At 35.8% G+C, this 24,033-nt stretch overlaps 1 pseudogene; it reads left to right on the top strand.

The window, feature by feature from the left end:
* Positions 1–4,504: 4,504 nt before the first annotated feature.
* On the top strand, positions 4,505–23,498 carry LOC113086774 (signal peptide, CUB and EGF-like domain-containing protein 3; annotated as a pseudogene).
* The last annotated feature ends 535 nt before the right edge of the window (positions 23,499–24,033 follow it).

Raw genomic sequence — 24,033 nt, 5'->3', positions numbered from 1 at the left:
AGAGAGTTCACCAAAAAATGAAAATTCTGCCATCATTTACTCACCCTCATGTCATTCATTGCTTTCTTATGTTGAACATAAAAGAAGATATGTGACGATTGCTGGTCATCAAACAGTTGTGGTTGCCATTGACTTCCATAGTAAGAAAAAAAATTACTGTTCAAGTCAATGGCGACCACCAACTGTTTGATGACCAGCAATCTTCAAAATATCATAAAAACATAAGAAAACAACTCATACAGGTTTGGAATGAATGAGGGTGAGTATAATTATGAAGAATTTTATTTTTGGTAGAATCATCCCTTTAAGCTGGCCTTTGACAGGTACTTTATGAACTAAATAGCTCTTGCAGCCTCATAAAAGGGTCAATTTGAGTACTAGGGCAACTAAAAACACAAATTTGACTGGCCAGGAGTTTTATACAGTTATAAAGTAAATCTTGTAGACTAAGCAGTGTTTTTGCAATGTGGTAGTGTGTGTATGCAGAGGAAAGAAGTACTCCACATCAGCCACTGCAGCCAGAGCTGTTACCAATGAATATGACCATTTCTCTAGCTTGATTCCTGTTGGCTACTTCTTTCAATAGTGGGCGTGGTTATGCTGGAACTCTTACTAACCATTATTGCACCAATCTTGGCTAATTCTCCATTCTGACAAGCCATGAGATCACCACAATGCGGTTTACCTACATTAAATGGTTTTCCCCATGGTAAATATGTCAGTTTCTCTAGCTTGATCCTGTTGCTACGTCCTTCAGTACTAGTCGTGTTATGCTAGAATGCTTACTAACCTTTATCGCAGCAATTTTAACATTGCACCAATTCTTGGCCAATTTCTCCATTCTGGCAAGTCAGGAGATCCTCACAAAGCATTAATATGGTTTACCCAACGGTAAAGAAGTCAGTTTCTCTAGCTTGCTTAAATTGGCTACTTCTTAAAGTAGTGGACGTTGTTATTCTGGAATTCTTAATAACCTTTATTGCACCAATTTCAACAATTGCACCAATTCTTGACTATTTGCCACATTCTGGCAAGACAGGAGATCACCACAATGCAATTTCCCCCCATTATAATGGTTTTCCTCTCGAATTGTCTGATTTGAAACTTGCATGCAACATCTTGATTTGAGAACTGTCCATTCTCTATTAAGATATTATGTCTAATGAAGGTTTAACAATGAATTTGCTGCAGTCTCCCATGACTCTTTGTGATGAAGGGTTAAATGGTCCAATTTGGCCCAAAGACTTTGACCTGGGATAAATTCTTGTAATGGAATTCAACTGAACTTGCTATAACACATCACCATACTTAGTTTACAAATTGTTCACGCATGACTTGAAATTGTGCAAGCGTTTTGTTTTGGGTGCACACATTGATTCCACAGGGCTCTGGGATTATAAAAGAAATTGATTGGTTCTGACAATAAATCTGCATGCAGCCTATCTGTGAAACACACTTGTCTTGGGATTTTGTTAATTCGGCCTGAAATAAGTGCTCTGCAACTACACGAAATCTTCAAAGGACAACCTTTGTCCCAGTACCAAAGACGTGTCTGAACGTTGTTTTCTCTTCTGTCAGCTCATGCTATTTTCATGCTTGGAAAGCATTTGGGTTTTTGAAAAATTTGCCTTGTTTTGCATGACAACCTTTTCACATCAGAGTGGATTTAATGGGGGACGATGTGGTTTGGTTGAGGTTGAGAGAGACCTGTGCCCAACTAGATGTCAATATTTACCAAATAGCTCTAACCCTCTGGCAGCCATGTTTCCGACTTGTTCCAACCCTTTCAGAAACTAACTGTGGCCACATTTTCACAATTCTTGAGCAATTCTACGCTGAAATGTTGGTGGAAGTTTTTGCCTTAAGTAAGGTGAACATCCAATTACAGTGATGGGCGGTGCAAACATGCCACCGAGTCTAAGGATTTACATGTATTATCAGCACAAAAAACACATGCAAATTCAGATGGAGATTTCTTTTTCATGTAAAGTTTCAGTCGGAATTGCAGGAAGAAGGGCAGGTGTGATTATGCGATCTCTTGGGAAGCCATTAGATGACCTAATTGCACTTAATTTAAAGCAGTCTAGAATTTTGCCTCGGTAGAAAATCTTTCTCCCTGAATTTTCCTTGGAGGTGGTTTTACATTAGCACTGGCCTGCTGGATACTTGTTAATGAGTGGTTTTTCTCACTCAACACTTAACTTCTCTCAAAGAGTGTCGTATAGAGACAATACATGGGATTAGTGTTGCATTATTTGTTGGATGCGACCAAAAACTAGTCGTTCAAGTGAAAATGTGTTGAACGGGTCTCAGCATGCACAGGTGCCTCAAAGACCATCCGCAGTTTTTTCTGTGTTGCCCGATTACTGTGTTAGATGCTTGATGTTTGAAGTGCATGTTGAAGTCTGCAGAGAAGGTCTTAACGTTGCTTATTTGTAGCCCTCCTCTCAGAGAAGAACCTGATATCTTTGGCAGCGGACATCATTCTGAAGCTACTGTTTAGCTGGATGATAATTGTATATCATAAAGGTCCTCTTTGGTGCTCTTATTTTGTTAAGATCATTAAAAACGGTTGCTCGTCCTTGAAAAATATGCTGCTGTAATGTTGTAAGTTGGCCGGATATCTTTGCCATTATTTGCTAATCCCTTCTGTGTGGCGTGTATATAGTGTTTGGTTAATTATTATTATTTATATATTTTTCATATTTTATTTTTAAGAGTATTAAAGTAAGGTCATTAAGTGTCCTGTAATTATGGTTAAACTGGTTACATAGTGATTTGAGATATTCTCACAGCTTTGTCCAAATATATATATATTTTTTGTATGCAGTTAAATTACCTTAAAAATCATGTTAAAACTGGATTGTCGGGCTTTACTGCAGAAGATATTCTGTAGAACTTCTGTCAGTAGAATATTTATAATTATAATAACATATCCTGTCTTTTTATTGTTTTGAATTAATTGTTAAATTATATTTCAATATATATTTCATTTATTTTAATTTCAGAGTTTTAAAATGTAAGGACATAATATGCATGCAATTATAAGCTGTTTTAATGTTAATGAATAATTTTATGGTAAAAATTATATTTTATATATATTTTTACTTTATTTTTTTGGAACATTAAAGAGTAAGGTCATAAAGTGCATTAAATGAGCCGTTTTAATACTAATGAATCATGTCATGGATGAACTGGGTAGAGTGATTTGCTATATCAGAGGATCATCTGAATGTTCAGGTCTGATGGTTAACTGCTCACTACACGGATCATTAGCGTTTAGTGGAAAGAGCGCTTCGGTAAGCTCACAGCTGTCTCCCAGTCAATCAGACACCACTTATCATCTCCTCTATCAGAAGATCATATTTATATCCACTCATAGATCTGAATCAAATCTCTTCAGATGACAGAATTTACCCACACAAAGGCGAGTGTTTTGTGTTCCAGCTCTCACAGATGTCAAGCGTTATAATCAGAGACTGATACAGCTGGTGAATCTCGAAGTGTTTCAGAGCGTGTTGTGACACACACACTCGCTCTCTCTGTCTCTTTTAGAAAGTTGTTCTTCTGAATGCCAGCAGAGCTTTGTGGTAAACCCTTATTCATGACAGCTATTGTGCTAGATTATTAAGGGAGCAGTATAAGGAAAGATTATTTTTTATTTTGCTCCTTATTATTTGCATCACTATACGATAGATTAAAATAGTATTTTAGTTGTTCATGTATTTTTTTTGTATTGCCATACCTCAAACCCTTCTAAATGATTAATAATTATTATAATTATATAATAATAATATTGTTATTGTCTTTCTTTCATATTTATTTATTTACTATCCAATTTCTAAAAAAGTAACAAGTTAAATTAATAATAATAATAATAATGTCTTTCTTTCTTTCTTTCTTTCTTTCTATCTTTCTTTACTATTCCACATTCAGAAAGAATCGTTACAATAATAATAATAATTATTATTATTATTATTAATATTATTACTATTAATCTATTTATATATAAGCATCACTATATCGATTAAAATTGTGTTTTAGCTTTTAATTCGCTTCCCCAAGCCCTGAAAGTATCAAGTTAAATCAATTATTATTATTATTATTATTATTATTATTTTAATAATCAAGTAAATGGTTTACTTGTAATAAGTGACTGGAGAAAAAAATATATATATTATGGTGATTTGAGTGTTAGTGATGCAACAATTTTGAACAAAGTTCAAATTGATGCAAATATGTAATGTTTAAAGTGTCTTTAATTGAATTTATCTACTGCTTAAGAGATGATTTAGCTAAACTGAACTCTAAGCGTCCCATTAGACGAGGTGTATCAGAGCGTATGAGGTGTTCGACAGGTGTTTGCTGCTCTCTTGCATGCGCTGCGTTCATGACTAAACTATCAAAGCTGTTCAGACTGTGCAAGACATCCGGGATATTCATGAGGTTTGATATGCACATATATGTCCAGATGATCCTGTCCTGACTGCTGTGCGTGTCTGTGTGTGTGTGTGTGTTTTCAGAGACGTGTGCGGTTAATAACGGAGGCTGTGACAGCACGTGTCATGACGCCGTGTCTGGAGTTCGCTGCAGCTGTCCGGTGGGATTCAGCCTTCAGACGGACCGCAAGACCTGCAAAGGTACCATCACACTGAGATCATCCTCTCATCTCACAGACTAATCCAATCTAGCAAAACTAATTAGGAGAAACAGGCATTCTACAGCTCTAGTTAAAGGAGAAAATGATAGGATGGATTGATGGACGGATGGACGGATGGATGGAATGATGGATGGATTGGACGGATGGATGGAAGGGTGATGGATGGACAGGATGGATGGATGGATGGCTGGATGGAGGATGGAAAGAATGATGGATGGAAGAATGATGGATGGATGGATGTACAGAATGATGGATGGATGGGTGGATGGATGGAATGATGGATGGATGGCTGGCTGGATGGATTGATGTACAGAATGATGGATGGAATGATGGATGGATGGCTGGCTGGATGGATGGATGTACAGAATGATGGATGGATGGATGGAATGATGGATGGATGGCTGGCTGGATGGATGTACAGAATGATGGATGGATGGATGGATGGATGGATGGATTTAATTATGATGGATGGATGAATGGATGTACAGAAGGATGGATGGAATGATGGATGGATGGATGGAATGATGGATGGATGTACAGAATGATGGATGGATGGATGGATGGGATGATGGATGGATGGCTGGATGGATGGATGGATTTAATTATGATGGATGGATGGATGGATGGATAGACGGATGGTTGGATGAACAAAATGATAGATAGATATTTATTTATTTATATATATTTTAATTTATTAATTATTATTATTATTATTATTTGGAGGGTTTAATTTTGTAATCGTGTGTTTGTTTTTGTCTTTTGGACTTTTGCAGATATTTATTCTTACTTCTTAAATTATGTTTTTTATATATATATATATATATATATATATAATATATATATATATATATATATATATATTATTAGGTTCCTCAATTAATGTTCAGAATTTATGTTCTTTTTTTTCTATAAATGGTACTGAAATTTCTTTAAACGTTGCTCTTGTTCTTGATGTTGTAGGCCAGAAAAATGTCATAAAAAGTGTGTTTAAATCAAGACTACTTTTGAAGAAAATAAAGAAGCATGAAAAATAGATGAGGCAACACAAAAGGGTTTATTGAAGAATAATAGTGTTTCTGAAAGGGTGAAGAGCAACTGGGAGTGCAGACTCTTTGGGTTCGTGTGGCCAAGACTGCGTCGCCTCTAGCGCTCATAACGTTACGCTAACAAGAGCGATAAAAGAACATTGAGTTTTATTAGTTCTGCTGTAAAAGAAACAAAGAAAAACATCCCCAGACAGCACTGGCACAAGAAGACACGGAGCCTCCTTCCTAACGCCGTTATTTTCTCCAGATGATGCAGTCTTTCTGTGAGATGAACGCCTCATTTGCTCAGATGATTCAGTCGTAATCAGAAACATCCCATGGAGAGCAGAACAAGCTGATGATATATTGATTCCCGATTGCAGAGGAGACGCTGATCCTGAAAGACTTCCTCCTGTCGGAGACTACACAAACGCTTATTCTCTCCTCATTTCTTATCTGCTTGCCTCATTTTCTCACTTCTCTTCTTTGATTTCTGTAGACCAGACTTTAGAGATCAGAGCTGGCAACGCCAAGGTCATGTGTTCAGTTCCCAGGGAATGCAAAAACCGATGTAAAACCAATGCAGTAGAATTTGCTTTGGCTAAAAAACTTCTGCAAGATGTGTATTGTGTAGCTGTGCATCAATCTTTGATGTAAATGTCTATAAAATGTAAATGTTTTTATATTTTAGAACAGTGGTTGAGAAAACCATAAATGCTTAATATTTAGACACAAATATATCGCTTCAGAAAGTAAAATGAATTTCTCTGGTGGATTTTATGTTGGCTGAAAGGGTACTCTCTTGTAGGATTAAAGCCTAAAAAATGATTATGTTTAATGAAGTCTGCGGTCGTGGCCAATTCTTAGGTCAAATGAATTAGGAGTCAAATGTGTTTTTAATTTTCTAATGACATGAAATTAATTTAAATAGTTTAATTGCTTTTTTTATTATTATGTGATTATGTGACTGTTATACAGTACAGACCAAAAGTTTGGAAACATTACTATTTTTAATGCTTTTGAAAGAAGTTTCTTCTGCTCATCAAGCCTGCATTTATTTGATCAAAAATACAGAAAAAAATGTAATATTGTGATATATTATTACAATTTAAAATAATTGTTTTTACATTTATTATACTTTAAATTATCTTTTATTTCTGTGATGCAAAGCTGAATTTTTAGGATTATTATCACATGATCCTTTAGAAATCATTCTAATATGATGATTCATTATCAAAGTTGGAAACAGTTCTGCTGCTTAATATTTTTTTCAGAACATGTGATACTTTTGTAGGATATTTTGATGAATAAAAAGTAAAAAAAAAAAGAAGCTATTTTTTTAAAATATAAATATTTTGTAATAACAATATACACTACTGGTCAGTGATTTGGGGTCAGTAATTTATTTTCTTTCTTTAAAAAAAATAATAAAATCAATAATTTTATTCAGCAAGGATGTGTTAAATTGATAGATAGTGATAGTAAAGAAAATATATTATTATGTGTTACATGTGACACTGAAGGCTGGAGTAATGATGCTGAAAAATTCAGCTTTGCATCACAGGAATAAATTATTTTTTAAAAAGTATATTCAAATAAAAAACTATTATTTTAAGTTGTAATAATATTTCACAATATTACTGTTTTTTTCTGTATTTTTGATCAAATAATTGCAGGCTTGATGAGCAGAAGAAACTTCTTTCAAAAACATTAAAAATAGTAATGTTTCCAAACTTTTGGTCTGTTTTGTAAATTATTTCTATTAATAATATATATATTGAAAGTTCTTTTAGAAATTAAAAATGCTTTGGTTTGATAAGTTTCTCATTATTGCATACATTTCTATAAAAAATATTTGTATTTTCTTTTTGCAAAATCTTTTGCATTTATTCATTGTTTTTACACTGTAAACTGAAAAGGGTCTTTCTTTTCTAAAACATTTCTGTATGAAAAAAAAAATATTTTCTATTTTTATTTTCGGCTTCAAACAGTAAGCTGATAGTTTAAGCCCTGGCAAGCCTGTCATATTTACTGTCGGTCACCCCTTGTACCTTTTGAGTATTTCACATGACACACGTGTCCTCCGCTGCTGGTTTGAATCACGGTGAACTGAAGCGAACAGCACTGATCCAATCTCTCTCTCTCTCTCTCTCTCTCTCTCTCTCTCTCTCTCTCTCTCTCTCTCTCTCTCTCTCGGTACAGACATTGATGAGTGCCGCATGAACAACGGAGGCTGTGATCATGTGTGCAGAAACACGGTTGGCAGCTTCGAATGCAGCTGCAAGAAAGGATACAAACTTCTGACCAACGAGAGGACATGCCAAGGTACACTAACCAATAAAAAGTTCATGCATTTATGTGCATCGGCCAATTAGGTGTAAAGAGTATTTTATTTTTTGAAGGAAGTTTAGAAAATGAGACAAAATTGCAATTGAGGTTTGCTGGACTGTTTCTCTGCTGCTGGATACTGTGGGCAGAGTGTTTGTGACCCATCCGGGTTTATCATCTTAGTTGGGTTTAGAAGAGGTTGGTGTTAATACAGGAGGAATGTAGGGGAGGAATACGTCAGGATGGTTTTGAATTGCTTGAATCACTTTAAAAAGGAATTGGGTACCATTAAGGGACACATGTGCCATTATTCATGAACATTCCCGAAGGTTTCACGATTATAAATCAGGAAATTACATTTGTGCACTATAGCATGTATGTTGAATCCAAACAGATTAAGTCATTTTGAAACAGAATCTCACAAACAGCGTGAGTGCTACTGCGTCTTCTCCCAATCTCTCAAAATGCACAAATGGCCTCACATCTATAATGTCCATGTTGAGTTTGCTCTGCAAGCGAGCTGCACTCTGCATTACAGGACTAGCGCGCGTTTCAGACATTTTGACAGAATTGTCACTGCACGTCATTTTAAGTCATGCCATTTTAAACATTCAAGCTGTTTTAACTCATGAAGTACTCGTGCACTCTCTGAGAGATGTTCTTCAATGTGCATTCACCGCCGCCTCTCAAAAAGCTCGTGACTCTCTAGTCTCATTATTACATATGTTACCCTGGACCACGTCTTAAGTGTCAGTTTTTCGAAATTGAGATGTATACATCATCTGAAAGCTGAATAAATAAGCTTTCCATTGAAGTATGATTTGTTATGAAAGGACACTTGACTGGGATGCAACTATTTGTAAATCTGGAATCTGAGGGTGCAAATAAATCTAAATATTGAGAAAATGGCCTTTAAAAGTTGTCCAAATGAAGTTCTTATCAATGCATATTACTAATCAAAAAATAAGTTTTGATATATTTATGCTAGGGCATTTACATAATATCTTCATGGAGCATGATCTTTACTTAATATCCTAATGATTTTTATCATAAAAGAAAAATCTATCATTTTCACCCACACAATGGTTTTTTTTTTTGGCAAAAAATATACCCCCGCGACTTAAGACTGGTTTTGTGCTCCAGGGTCACATATATGATTAAAATAATTGCCTTATTGTCCGGCTTTTCCATTTTATTTATCCATGGCACATGCATTTTTATAAGTGAAGTTAAAAGTGAATCAAGTGTTTTTTAGCATTGCTGGTGCTATGTCATGAAGCCTACCCCCACTTTATTTTATAACTTAATATAACTATTTTATGTATATTTTATATATAATTAAAAACTATTTTATTAAATATATTGTGTGTTTATATGTGTGTGTGTGTGTGTAACGGAGGACCCCGGGAGAGAGGGGTCGTTTATATTTAATATATAAATATGACCAGGGACATGAAGTTTTTTCCCCTCATAGATGCTGCGAGGGCATCTCCTCCTGTCTGCGAAAATGCCATGACCATTGTTGTAAGGAATGTCAAGCGATAAAATAATCCATGACCTTTTGCCCTCGTCTACAATAGACTCCAGACCTGGAGAAAGCTGGCATTTGTTGTTGTTGGTTTATACTGGCAGTTTTCATTACTGTTATTTTCAAGTAGGTATCGCTGCAGACCGGAGACCTCCAAGTAGGAGGAACTTTTGCCGCTAGTGGGTTGGGACTTTACAAATGGGCGGGGTTTAAGCGAAAATGAAGATGGCATAAAGTAGCGATACTAATGAAAAACAGATTTGTTGTTTTTCATTGTATTTTAAATTGTATTAACAAGAGGTTGTTATATAATTTTGTGACAACTGCAAACATTCAAGTATATTAAATTATATAAATTTTATAATTATATCAGTACCTATCAAGAAAATGAATGAGTAATTTAGAGCAATAAAATGTTTACTGTATGTGAATGTTTTTCTTTAATGCAAGTTTGAAATCTGAGGGAGAATTATATTGTTTAGATTGTTACAACCCCCTTGGCTCTAGGTGAAACAACATTACAAAAAGCCACATGTGGAAGTAAATGTTACAAATAAACATTTAATTTAAAAAAAGAAAAACAAATCTAAATAGTAATACAAGAATTAATAATAATAAAAAAAACATTCCAAACTTAAGAGGAAAATAATATTGGTACCAAAGTCCAATTTAAGACACTCTTTTCCCCATCTCCTTTTTATCACCAACACAATCACAGGTAACGCTCCGAACCATTAAAAATTCAAGTTTTATTTGTTATATGACATGCAAAAAGTAGTGAAATGTAGGTCTGGCATACTCTTTTTAGACTGTGCAAAAAAAAAAAAAAAAAAAAGAGAGAAAATTAAATTCAAATAATGAAACAACAGGAAAAAAATAAAAAGTTTTTTTTTTTTTTTGGAGATAATTAAATACAAATAATGAAATATACACAATATACTGTATTAAACTACTACACAGATGATTTGTAGAGATGCTACACAGAAACTGCTACACAGATGATGTGCAGAGATGTAAACAATGTGCAGTGAGGATGAAATGCTTAGTTAGGTTGTCAAAAAAGTGCAGTGTGCAGAGAGTTATTGGGTAGCCCTAAACAACCAGTCTATAAAGTTCAGTGTGTTTAATGTCCATGTTTAGTAGTCTGATAACATGAGGGAAGAAACTCCTCCTGAGCCTCTCCGTCTTTGCCATCAGACTGCAGAAGCGTCTGTCTGACTGTAGCAGATGGGTTGGTGGGGTCTTTAAGGATCTTAACAGTCCTAGATTTACATCTCCTGGTTTGGATGTCTTGCAGAGAGGGGAGAGATGTTCTGGACATGTGCTCAGCTACTTTTTGCAGGGCATCTGAAGGTATTTGAAGATGCTCACTCTCTCCACTGGGGTCCCATTAATGATGATTGGGGTAGATCCGCTGCTGCCTCAAATAGAAACGAGTTATTGTAAAATATTATTACAATTTACAATATGACTGTTTCTACTGCATTTCTGAACAAATAAATGAAGGTCTGGTGAGCATCAGACTTCAAAACCATTCAAAACCCCAAACAGTCCTGTAGAATTGATATTTAAGGAACCTGAGGTTTTAACCTGCTTGATTTTTATCAGCATTGGAACACTTTGCTGCTGCTTTCACTCCAAGGCTATGGATTATATTTTTACTGGAATGAAGTGTCATTAGTCACTAAACATTCAGTCCAATGACATCCTAAAATAATTCACTGTTGACAAGTTAACATTAACTAAATACAATGCACATTTATGTGAGACGTCTACAGAATGTAATGTCATTTGCATTCCATCATTTGTCATTTAGGACAGTCTCTGACCATACCCCTGGAGCAATTTTAGGGACAAGCGCTGTTGCAAATGTCCACCTTTAAAGTATGAACATAATTTATCCACACAAAAACCCACACACATACACACACATTAGTCAAAAATCTTCAGAAAAAATAAATTACACATCTTGATGCATAGAAATTCGCAGCGTGCATTAACCCCATGACATTAAATAAACCAATCAAAAGGCTCTGGAGGTTTGTACAGCCCACTTGGAGCTGAAGTCCCACCCATTTGGAGCTGACCCGCCCATTTGGAGCTGGCTCCGACCTCCGTTTATACCCATCTAGTTATTTTTGCTCATACTTAGTTTTAGGTGTTTGTTCAAGTCAGGTACCTTAAAGGGGACATCAGATGCACATTTTCACAAGTTGGTTTGATTTTTAGGGTCTTCATGAAATGTCTGCAACATACTTTGGTTACAAATCCTCAGTGGTGGTGTAAAACAACACCCTTTTTACCTTGTTAAAAACAGCTCTGTTCACAGTGACCCACTTCGGTGCATGTGTCTTTAAATGATAATGAGCTCTGCTTACTCTGCCCCTCTCTTCAGTGGAAGAGGAAAGGCGATTTGCAAGAAAATATGAAAAAGAAACTTAATTTAAACAAAATTGTAAAAAAAAAAAATTTCATATTCAAAATTAATATTATAAAAGTAGTTTTAATGCATTAATAATGCCTTGTCATGCTCCTTATAATGCATTGTATAATCTCATGATAATTGTAACCACAGTGGTAATACATTATAATACTTATCTATTCATTTAGAAAGTATGATGCATTAAAAACACATGACAAACAAACCTTTGAATGTTATAATGCATTTTAACTAGGGGTTAAAATTGTTTATGAAATGACATAATGCATTAAACATAAAGTATTTAAGTGTTACAGACATTTTTTCTAAAAGAAAATAAGACTTCTGTCATTTTGCTCCTTATGAAAATCTACTGAATGTTGATTTAAGAATGTTTAGATGTTTGTAGTAGAAAATGAGATTTTTGCATTGTTGCATAGTGAAAGTTCTCTGTGAATGCCAAAGCATGCATTTAAAACCCTTTTGGTTTGGGAAAATGTACATTTGCGAAATAATCATTCCACCAGCCTTATAAATCAGACTGCATATTTGTCTACTTATCCTTCATGAGGAAAAGTCATTTCGCTCTCACAATGTCATTGTTTCAAGCTGTGAGATTAAGTAGGACCTTCATGCCCAGGTCTGTAGGGGTGAAACGTCAGAATATTTCACTTTTTGTTTTGTCAGGGGCCATTTACTTCACTCCAGGGTTTAGGAGTTTTCAGCTTGTAACTCTCCGATCTTGTGCTATTATTTGTCTGAGTAGTCGGACTTACAATTTTCATTGTGCAGATGATAAAACTGATGTAAAAATCCCACAGAATTGCACTGAAGGAAGGACCCATATGTGAAGACAAAGCTATTAGGGATCCAGGACTCTTTAGATTTAGACCTGAAAGGACCACAGAGCACCAACCTAGGACCCCAATAAAGACCTTGAACACCCCAGCAACCAAATAACAATGATCCAAGAGATTTAAGAATATGTGACCCCTGGACCACAAAACCAGTCTTAAGTATAAATCATCTGGACGCTGAATAAATAAGTTGTCCATTGATGTATGGTTTGTTAGGATCAGACAATATTTGTCTGAAATACAACTATTTAAAAATCTGGAATCTGAGGGTGCAAAAAAATCTAAATATTGAGAAAATCATCTTTAAAATCGTCCAAATGAAGTCCTTAGCAATGCATATTACTAAACAAAAATTTAGTTTTTATATATTTATGGTAGGAAATTTACAAAATATATTAATGGAACATGATCTTTACTTAATATCCTAGTGATTTTTGGCATAAAATAAAAATCGATAATTTTGACACACACAATGTTTATATATATATATATATATATATATATATATATATATATATATATATATATATATTACTTCATCGGAATGGTAAGAAACTTGGTAAATGTTTTGGCACTTGTTGTGTTAACCAAAAAAAAAAAAATGTAATTGTCAAAATTATGTATTCAAGAAAAAATAGTCACACTTGTACTATTGTACCACATCAAAAATGAATGGGATGCGAATTTTTAGTGGCAACATTTGGTACTGCACCCAAAAAAATGCTAATTTTGTGAGATATCAACCGCAAATTTGAAACACAACTTTTTTTTATTGCTTTGATTTTCATGTAGTTTTAGAGTAAAACATGTTTGGAAAATGTACGTTTCATATCAAATTGTGAAATATTACTTTTTTGCATTTTTCATAATAAAATTTTATAACTTTATAACTTTTTTTCACTTCAGCACTTGTCTGCAAATTGACTTCTTTAAAAAGAGACTAAACTTAAGACGGATCTTTTCAGGTCTATGCTCAAAAAGTAATGACAAAAATATAGTAAATTAATTTCACTGATATTTTCATTAAAAATTAAACAAGAAAAGTGTAGTGCAAATATCATCAAAATCAAACAAAAAGTCCATCAATAATTTGAAACTAGAAATGAATAATCTATGCACAAAGTGTCAAAGGCACACTGAGATACTTAACATTGAGTAATATTATTGATTAGATGGCACCGGCCCCTTTCGGATGAGAACAAAACTTAAAACGAATTGATCTTGATGATGAAACGATTGTCTTCTGTAGAGCTGCTTTAAAGCTGAATCGAATTTGTTTTATAATTGATGAACGCTGCAACACTAACAATGTTATTAAACTGAACTGAGCTGAAGAACAACACTGTTACGTTCTTATCAGCTGCTTATTTTATCATTTGGTAGAGCTACTTTATAATTGAATTACGTTTTTCATTACTAATGAACTTTGCATTGACACTGATGAACTAAATTACTGTAAAGCTGCTTTGAAACAATATATAATGTATAAAGCACTGCATAAATAAATATGACTTGACCCTGGCGACCACAAAGCAACACCCTAGTAAGCTCTCAGCTTCAAGGCGATAGATTTACACAGGTCAGACTCACATACTAACGCCCAAACACTCTAAAAATACACTTCATGGCATCTTAGCAACACAGCATGACCTTCAGAAAATACCTTTTCATATATATTTAAAACCTGTTATTTAAATCTGAGGTAGTTGGTAAATAGCATGTTATTCAGCAGTCTCTTTAAGGTGCTGTAACTGGTCACAGTTACTTTTTTTTCCATTATTGACTACCTGTCAAAATTCTGGACTCATTTATAATAAGTTAAATGCTTAAAATAGTTTTAAGTAAAACATAGCATGTTGCACTGACAGCCCAGAAATACATGCACTGCAAAAAAAAGATCTTCCTCCTCACTTTTAAAGAAATAGGAACCTAAAGTTAACCTAAAAGAAAACCTAAAATTAAAAGAATTAAGATTTTTTTTTTTTTTTTTTTGAGACCATTTAACCTTCCGTGTTAAGTCCATGATTTATTGTATTTTGTGTCTGTGTTTACTTAGCAAGTGCCAAAACCTTTTCCAAGTTTCGTACCATTCTGATGAATATAACGAAAAAAGAAAAAACTAAAAAAATATTACCAGAAGGTTAAGAATATTTAGATATTTGTCTTGGAAGCGAAGACAAAAATACTGAGGAAGAACATCATTTTTTGCAATATGTCAGTTGTTTGCTTTTCTTTTGGAAGAGAAATGAAATCTGTCTTTTTACACTAAATCCAGGCAGTGTTGAGTCTCATGGGAATCAGAGGAACCATGTCGGGGTCTATGAAGTCCTTCAGAGTTATTCTCCTGCTGAGGCTTTGAAGAAACGATTTGTTCGATTGAACTAGAGTTTCTATGGTGTGTGTTGATTGTGTGACCTTCATTTATGGAGCTGTGCTTTCTCAAGGCCGAACTGATGAAGCTGGTTCTTGATGCCAGACTCGGAGGTAACTTGAGGACCATGTGGCTTGCTCATAAGCTTGAGTTAACCTTGTTAACTTATTCACACACAAACTGCACACACATGGTACTGTCGTGGCTACCGGTTTTCCACACTACAGAGTGAACTCAGTAGTTATCATAAGAATAAAAGTGCTTGTGTTTGCTGTTTCTGCAGATATAGACGAGTGCTCTTTCGACCGGGCGTGTGACCACACATGTGTGAACTCACCTGGAAGTTTCCAGTGCTACTGCCACAAAGGTCACGTCCTCTACGGTGTGGCTCACTGTGGAGGTAAGCCATGGATTACAGGAGTTTTGTCAGCAACAACAATTTCAATTTCCTCTGCTTTAAAGAAACATCTAGCTCTACTAGGACCTTGTGCAAATCAAATGAAAACTGAGACTTTCCTGTATAAATGCTCCCTAGTTTCCTCCGAGAGCAATCGGGACCCTGAGCAAATCTGTAAAGGTTATTCTGTGGTCTATATCCACCTTATTTTGCAACCAAACTGTTTTCTTTGCATGTGCGAGATTTCTGATTCATTTGCCGCTATAGAAGCACAGTAAACGCTAAAACTGTTTGCGCTACGAACCAGTGTGTTTATAATTACGATAACAGTTTGCAATATAAAATTACTAGAAGTGAATGACGGCGCAAGCCTTGCACATTAATGTCGTTATGCACTTAACTAGTTAAAAAGAAGTCTTAAGTGTAAATTTTTGGAAATTTAGATTTATAAATCACCTGAAAGCTGAATAAATAAGCTTTCCACTGATGTATGGTTTGTTAGGATCAGACAGTATTTTGGTCGAGATACGAAAATCTGGAATCTGAGGGTGCAAAAAAAATTCAAATACTGAGAAGATCACCTTTAAAATTGTCCACATTAATTCTTAGCAATGCATATTACTAATCAAAGACTAAGTTTTGATATATTTACGGTAGGAAATTTACAAAATATCTTCATGGAACATGATCTTCACTTAATATCCTAATGATTTTTGGCATGGAAGAAAAATCGATAATTTTGACCCATGCAATGTTTTTTTGGCTATTGGTACAAATATAACCCAGAGACTTAAGACTGTTTTTGTGCTCCAGGGACACATACTGTATGTGAAATAATGGGTACTTATTACTTTTGGATGTTCAGGAAGAAGGTCTTCTGAAAGTCTTGTAATAATACAATCAGTTTCAGATAAACCCAGCGCTAAACCCAGTTTTTTGGTTGATTTTTTAAACCTGGTTTTCATGTTAGTTAAATGGTTTCTTCCTGAATTGAGCAGCTCTCAGCCAAAATAAGCTGCGTCAGTGAACCTTGTTTCAGAGCTGATGGAGTAAACGAGGAGTCGTTTATGTGTCTTACTATTGTTTAGAGGACCAGAAATAATGAATGCTTCTCTTTGTCCGCTAGCACTTAGATAACACCCAGATTTATGGAGTTCTCTCTTTTGTTTCCAAAGATCGGTCATCAGTTTCCCAATGATGGTTATCTGCCAGGAAATATAAGTTTTTAAAGCCGCTGATAAACTCAAAGCAATGTTCTTTTCATTCTTTGCTTTGGGATGAAAATAAGCTTGAAATACCTTTGCATCAATACACTGTTAAAGCTTCAAAATCGACTATAAAGCAGCTCTTCATGTGTTTACTTGCGGCCGACCTCGATGGACTAAACAGAAGAAATGAACCGGAGAAGATTTCCAGAGCACAACATCATCAGCGTGGACCAATGGTAGTTTGATGGTGATTACCATCCGGCGAACTGCTTTGAACTCCTGTGACTAACTTTTTTCTTTAGCTTGATTTTGTTTGAAATGATGCCACACCAATTAATTCTTCAATTTCACTTGAAGATATCAGGGCCTTAAAGCTGCAGTAGGGTTAGGATTGATTTACTGCAACGTTTAGAGTCAAAGAAAATGCAAACTCTTTTGATTTGCTCTTTCTATATTCAAGTAGATTGGAGCTAGACTTGAAAACAGCAGCCTGAGGATGTCATCAAGTGGACGGACGTGACATAAAAGTGACTCTGATCTAGCTACAAGAGGTTAACACAAGTGCCAATCTAACATTGGTTTTCTCTTCCTCCGTCCCCTTCCTCACTCTTTAGATTAATGCAGGCTCGGGATCCAGACAGGGGAAAGGAAATGTGAAAGGCAAAGGTTTAGCCTGGAGCCAGTTTAAATCTGATGGGGAACAAAAGAACGACAAAGGAAAGGAAAACCGAGCTCTGTATTTGTTAAAAAGCGAGCTCTGTATTCCTTAAAGAAACATTGTTAAAAATTCAGCTCTCAGGAAATGAATTTGTTGAAACACTTTTTCTCTGTCTATGTTTCCAATCCACTCAAACGATCTCAATTGTGTCTATTGTTTGGCTTTGGTTGTTTCATTTTCCCATTTTTTGTTCCTGTGTTGGGGAATAACTAAATAAATAATTCAGTTGTCACAATAGAAATGGAAGGTTTATTCAAATGAATTGCATTGATTGAAAGAGTGTGGGTTGCTGTGTTATCCAAGTATTCTATGCATACAGTCGAATTGTCTGTTTTGTTTTATAGACATTGATGAGTGCAGCATTAATCGGGGCGGCTGTAAATTCGGATGTGTGAACACTCGGGGCAGTTATGAGTGTACCTGTCCTCCTGGTTACAAACTGCACTGGAACAAGAAGGATTGCATTGGTATGTGGACACCTAAAGAGTGCCACCTAGAGGCCATTCAGATGCATCTAAACAGTGTTCAAATGCAAATGCCTAATACTGCTATTAGTTCTGTATTTTAGAAATTCAAATGTGAGCCAATGTGATCTAAACACTTTTGAATGCATATTAATAAAAGCCATCCTTATAATTTCTGCACAGAGATTGTGAAGTGCACGTCTACTCTGTTGGCTCCCAAAGCCACCCTCACTTGCAGTAAGACGGGGAAGAAAGAGAGCTGCTCTCTCACTTGTGCATCCAAAGCACATTACCTATCAGGTAGAAACCAGTACCCTCCTAAAATACTTCACTTAACAAACTTGTGCATTCAGCTCTGTGATCGATTTTCGTTTTACGTTTCACAGAATCAGACAACAGTTATTCTGTCAGCTGTGGAATCCCAGTCCTTCGAGGGAAATCTCAGAGCAGATTAAACGCAAGCAGCATCCAGAGCTGCATAGGTAAGATCACACATACGTCCCAACTCCTTCCTTATCTCATGCAACTGAAGCGTGCAACTATTAGTGTGCACTCTCCACAAGCAGGGTGCACTTTGATGTCTAACTGTATTTCTTATTTTACCGTTATAGGTAGGTACCCAAACAGGTAATCGCATTGAAGAAATCGTATTTTTATTTGTGAGAGAGAAACCATTAAGCGTATTAACTATAAATGCATTAATAACTATAAGCCAGCCAACATTTGTCCCTAGCTCCTACTGAATGTCAGCTTAATTTAGACTCGGCTTTTTTTTAAATATATATTTAAATCAACGTTTTGGTTTCATGGATGCTACATATCAACTAATAGAAAACAAAAAGGATCATATAGCATTTCATTTGATCTCCTGTGGTTAACTATAAACAGTTTCTTAATACGTAGCTCCTCAATTTCACTCATCATTTGTTAAAAAAAAAAAAAAACGTAATTCTTTTAATTTTAAGTTAATTTTAGGTTTTTTAATTTTTTAGATTTCTTTAAAAGTGCCAGCTCACCGGACCTGGAAAGCAATGAGATGTTTCTTTTTTACAGCTGCAGTCGATGTATCTGTCGTTGTATTTCTCAGATTCATCGCAACTTTACATGATCACTCGATGTGCTTGTCAAATTAGAAACTTGTATGCAATGCCCAAATTAGAAACTTGTATGCAATGCCCAAATTAGAAACTTGTATGCAATGCCTAATGTTTTGTTTTGATGTCAGACTCATTTCACTTTAGGATGCCTGTCACAGCTAACTATCATTTCAAATTGCTGTTCCTCATAAGTGTTCAGAGTGAGCATAGCTATCACGAATCTGCTTTAAATGTTCACTAACGGCCCAGCTGGTTTCATTTTTTTTAATCAAGCACGTTGCATGTAGCGAGCCCGCAGCTGTGATTTAATGTGGTTAGCTAGAGGTTGTCAGCAAGGGCTTTATATGAATCATGTTGAGCTGCATGTCAAAACCTCTGTGTTTGGTTGTAGAGACTCAGACTCCTCCAGTGAAGCAGACGGCGTCCTTCCGGATCAAAAACGCCAAGTGCAACCTGCACCCGAAGCACAAAGGGAGGGCAGAGGACAACGGCAGACAGATCGGGCCAGGTCAGAGGTCATAAGGGCCAGGAAATGTAGGGTACAATGTCATCTTGATGGTCCCTGTTGTGGATCGGAAGCTGCGTTCTCGTTTTGCTACATAAACTGTGAAAACACATGCATACACACATGGTTAACACAGAAGAGCATGTACATCATATTTACCACATGTGACCCTGGATCACAAAACTAGTCTTTAATATAGCAATAGCCAAAAAAACATTGTATGTATGGGTCAAAATTATAGATTTTTCTTTTATGCGAAAAATCATTGGGACATTAAGTAAAGGTCATGTTACATGAAGATTTTTTGTAAATGTCTTACTGTAACTATATCATAACCTAATTTTTGATTAGTAATATGCATTGGTAATAATTAATTTGACAACCTTTAAGGTAATTTTTTTCAGTATTTTAGATTTTTTTTTTGCTGATTCCAGATTTTCAAATAGTTGTATCTCGGCCAAATATTGTCGCATCCTAACAAACCACACATCAATGAAACACTTATTTATTCAGCTTTCAGGTGCTTTATTAAATCTGCAATTTCAATGTGAATAAAGGCCTAAATTAAACTTGTTATCAGATCGAGAGATCGTATTGTAACCAAAGGCTTATATAACATGATCGTAATTAGGATTGGGAATCGATTCAGATGTTCCAGGTCGATTCGATTTTGATTCACAAGCTCTCAAATTGATTCGATTCGATTTCGATTTTCTATACTCGATTCTCGATTCAACTCAATGAATATAGAACAGAAACCATCTCTTATTTTCAAATGCATACAATTATGTTAAATAAATACAATACAAATTTGATTCAAGAGTGAAAAATGCATGCTGAAAAAGCCTAAAACAGTCGCCATTTCTTGATCAACCAGGATCAAGTTATTTCATTTTTTATTTTCATTTTTCATTTTTATTTTCATTTAATCATACAAAAAAAAAAAAAAAAAATTGTGGCCTTTGAGAATCGATTTTAAATCGCCCACATTTAAAAAAAAATAATTAATCGAAAATATATTTTTTTACCCAGCCCTAATCGTAATCAAAGTTTGGGTTTGGAAACAACATGAGTGTGAGTAAATGTATATTGGCTACAGTTAAAGAGTTGACAATACAATAATGTCCCTCCAAAAAAAGTTAAACAGTGACACCTAAATGTTGTGTGAATAATCGACTTGATTTCCAGGTGGACAACCGTGCAACAACTGCCTGGTCACATTCGTTAACCCTGAAGTGCGACTCGTCTAAGAAGGCCAAAGGTCGTCGGGCACGTAACCCGTCAAGCAAAGAAATCACACGCATCACTCTGGAGCTGGAGGCTGAGGTCAAGCCAGGAGACGCCACTGGTGAGTCTGACACCTCCACCTAAATAAACCCTCCTTGTTCTCCTAACGTTCATCTTGTTCTCCTGTAGGGAACTGTAACGTGATGTGTCAAAGGCAGCGAATGCGAGCAGCAGATGAAGTCATACATTAAAGCCCTGAAAGAATCCATTAACCAGGAGCGCTTCCTCATCCGTGTGGCTGACTGGAGTACGAGGTGGCACAGAAGCTAAGACAAACTGCACCGAGGCAGGAGAACTGTGGACCGGGTCGAGAAAAAGACAGCGCCGCTGTGTAAGAACAGAAGAGTGATGTGGGGCTGTTATTTAGGAACCCCCTTCTCCAATGCAATTTGATGCAAGAGAGCTACATCTTGAAACAAAGTATCAGCTGCTAAGAAACTCAAGACGCATCTGAGATTGCCACTGAGATTATTAATTAGCAACTCTTGAATGAAAGGCTTTAGGTTGGTACGGAGGAACATTTTATGAGATTATGATGCTGATACTGTTCACCCCTTTTTTTGGGGGGGGGGGGTTGTCGTTTGCTTTAATATTCCGCAGCAGTTTTCTTCAAGAAAATATACATTTTACATAAAATATTTGTAATAAGTTGTCCTGAGGCACATAGAAAAAATATTGCATAAAGACATTTGTCTTGGTATCTGAGTGCCTAAATTTTTTTAAATGCAGAAGTGCTGTAAAATGAACAGAAGTTATGCCATTGCTATTTTTTGGTAGTGACAGTAATCTGAGATTGCTTGCAAACTTTTATAAAAAGCAATTGGAAAATGCTGACCGCAAATGCAATGGAAACCAAACTAACTAAAGCAAAGATCGGAAGTGCATTTTTTTTTTTTCATTTATCACTTGAAACGACAAGGTCTTTAGAGTCAAATGTCAAAGTCTAATGGCATCTGTCAAAAAGAAAAAGAAGAAACTGAGCTCAGGATTTCTGCTGTCTCACTGCTGCCCCCTGCTGGCTGCTCTCTCTTAGTCAGATGTTTGCCGGGGTCGTACTACCACGGTGAGCAGGAACGCTGTGTCCAGTGTCCGCCTGGAACATTTCAAGAACGTGAAGGTCAGCTGGCCTGTGACCTTTGTCCTGGAGGAGACCGCCATGGCCCACTAGGGGCCCGCAACATCACGTCATGTGCAGGTAACTAGACTTAATTAATGTGCCTTCTACTTGTAATAGATGTAAATGTGTCCTGCACTAGACACTTATTCGTTTTTCTTTTAAGAATACATTTTTACCCGTTCTTGGTCATTTCTGTCTGTTTATAGGTCAATGTCCGCCAGGTTATTTCTCCAGTGACGGGTTCAAGCCCTGTCAGCCGTGTCCTCTGGGAACATACCAACCCGACCCAGGACGAACTCTCTGTTTCCCCTGTGGAGGTGGGCTTGGGACCAAAAGAGAGGGTGCCAGCTCCTTTAATGACTGTGAGGTCAAAGGTAAGACATTTTGATGCTCTACAGTGCTGTGCATTTATATAAAGCTAGACAGTACGCATAAAATGATGTTTGGAGCAAAACATGATGTTGTTTATTTTTCAGCATCATTCAAAAGGGACTACGGATGAAAATTAGCCAGCGTTGGTTAAATCTGGACCTTTTACATATTTATGTACTATTAATGTGCATTATCCCCGATTAAAATAAATATATATTTTTCTAAACTTTTATCTCAGATACTATTATAGTTCTTATTCATATTTCAAATTCGTTTTTATTTTACTCTTTTAATTTTAGTACTTTTTGTTTTGTCATTTTTATTAGTTATTATTTCTATGTATTTTGTTACTTTTTATTTTTATTTACATTTTAGTTATTTTAGTTTATCAACTTAAATTAAACGCAAATGAAAAATGTTGTCTTTGCAACTAGCTGAAAAAAGTTTTAAAAGTGCTTTTACATTTTTTTTTTGTGTTAACGTTTATCAAGTAATTGACTTTTTTTTTTCTTTTTTTTGATGGTTTTAGTTTACCATAACTGGCCTAAATGACAATATTGATTTGGGTTGTGTTGTGTGTAGACACCAGTAATGGATGTTTGACTCACAAAACTGTTTAAAACATGTACAAGTACTTTCCTCAAGTTTAAAATGGTTAAAATATTCAACAAAGGATTGATCAGACCACCTGAACTGGACAAATGAAGCCTTTCATTTAGTAAAACTAGATACATGTGGGATCTGAGAGGGAAACGTCACACTAAATCAGCCGATGTGAGACTGGTGTCCTTGTGTGTATGTGTGTAGTGTTGTGTTCTCCAGGTCACTATTATAACACCTCGGTTCATCGTTGCATCCGCTGTCCTCATGGAAGCTACCAGGCTGAGTTCAGACAGAACTACTGCATCTCCTGTCCAGGAAACACCACCACAGACTTCGACGGGGCCATCAGTGTGTCTCAGTGCAAGAGTGAGTCCGTTCATCCTCAAACACAAGTGTGGACTTCCTATGATGAGTCCCATAAGAGTCTGCTGTTGACTGGAAATCTAGAAGTAAAAGCAACATCAGATCAACAAATCGCATTTTGAGTGAAATGAGCGAAAAGGTTAAAGCTGCGGTAGGGTACTTTTGACGCTCTAGCGGTTAATAAACAGAACTGCTTGCGTCTTGCGGAAGAACATCGTAGCGGAACTACTTCTCTCTGTTTATGTCTATGAAGAATCACAAAGGTACTGGGTTACTCCGCCGCGGTATCCCCGAAGCAATCTAAAATAGTCCGAATATAAACACTTATTATAGGTGCACCCTAGTGATTCAGGACAAGCTAAAAACATGGTTTGGAAAATGGATTCATGGTGTACTCGCTTATTATATACATTTTTCTACATTTTGAACACAAACAAAGTTACGGACCGCAGCTCTGATTGGTTGATTATTACCGGGAGCGATGGAGTTTCTGCAAATGGCAATAGGACACTGGGAGGAGCCAGAGGAGCTTGATTTTTCACAGATCATCTGTCTCATATTCTACTGTCAGGACATAATGACAGGTTTAACAAATATGTAAAAATATTTTTTTTACAAAAGTTCCCTACTGCACCTTTAAGCTTGTATTTTGGCACTGGGAATAAAAAGCATTTAAAGGGAAACTCCAACCCCGAAATGCAAATTTTGTTATTA

Source organism: Carassius auratus, unplaced genomic scaffold (assembly GCF_003368295.1).
Source record: "Carassius auratus strain Wakin unplaced genomic scaffold, ASM336829v1 scaf_tig00044020, whole genome shotgun sequence".
NCBI lineage: Eukaryota > Metazoa > Chordata > Actinopteri > Cypriniformes > Cyprinidae > Carassius > Carassius auratus.
The sequence above is the reverse complement of the archived record's forward strand: the minus strand, read 5'-3'. Positions and strand labels throughout refer to the sequence as shown.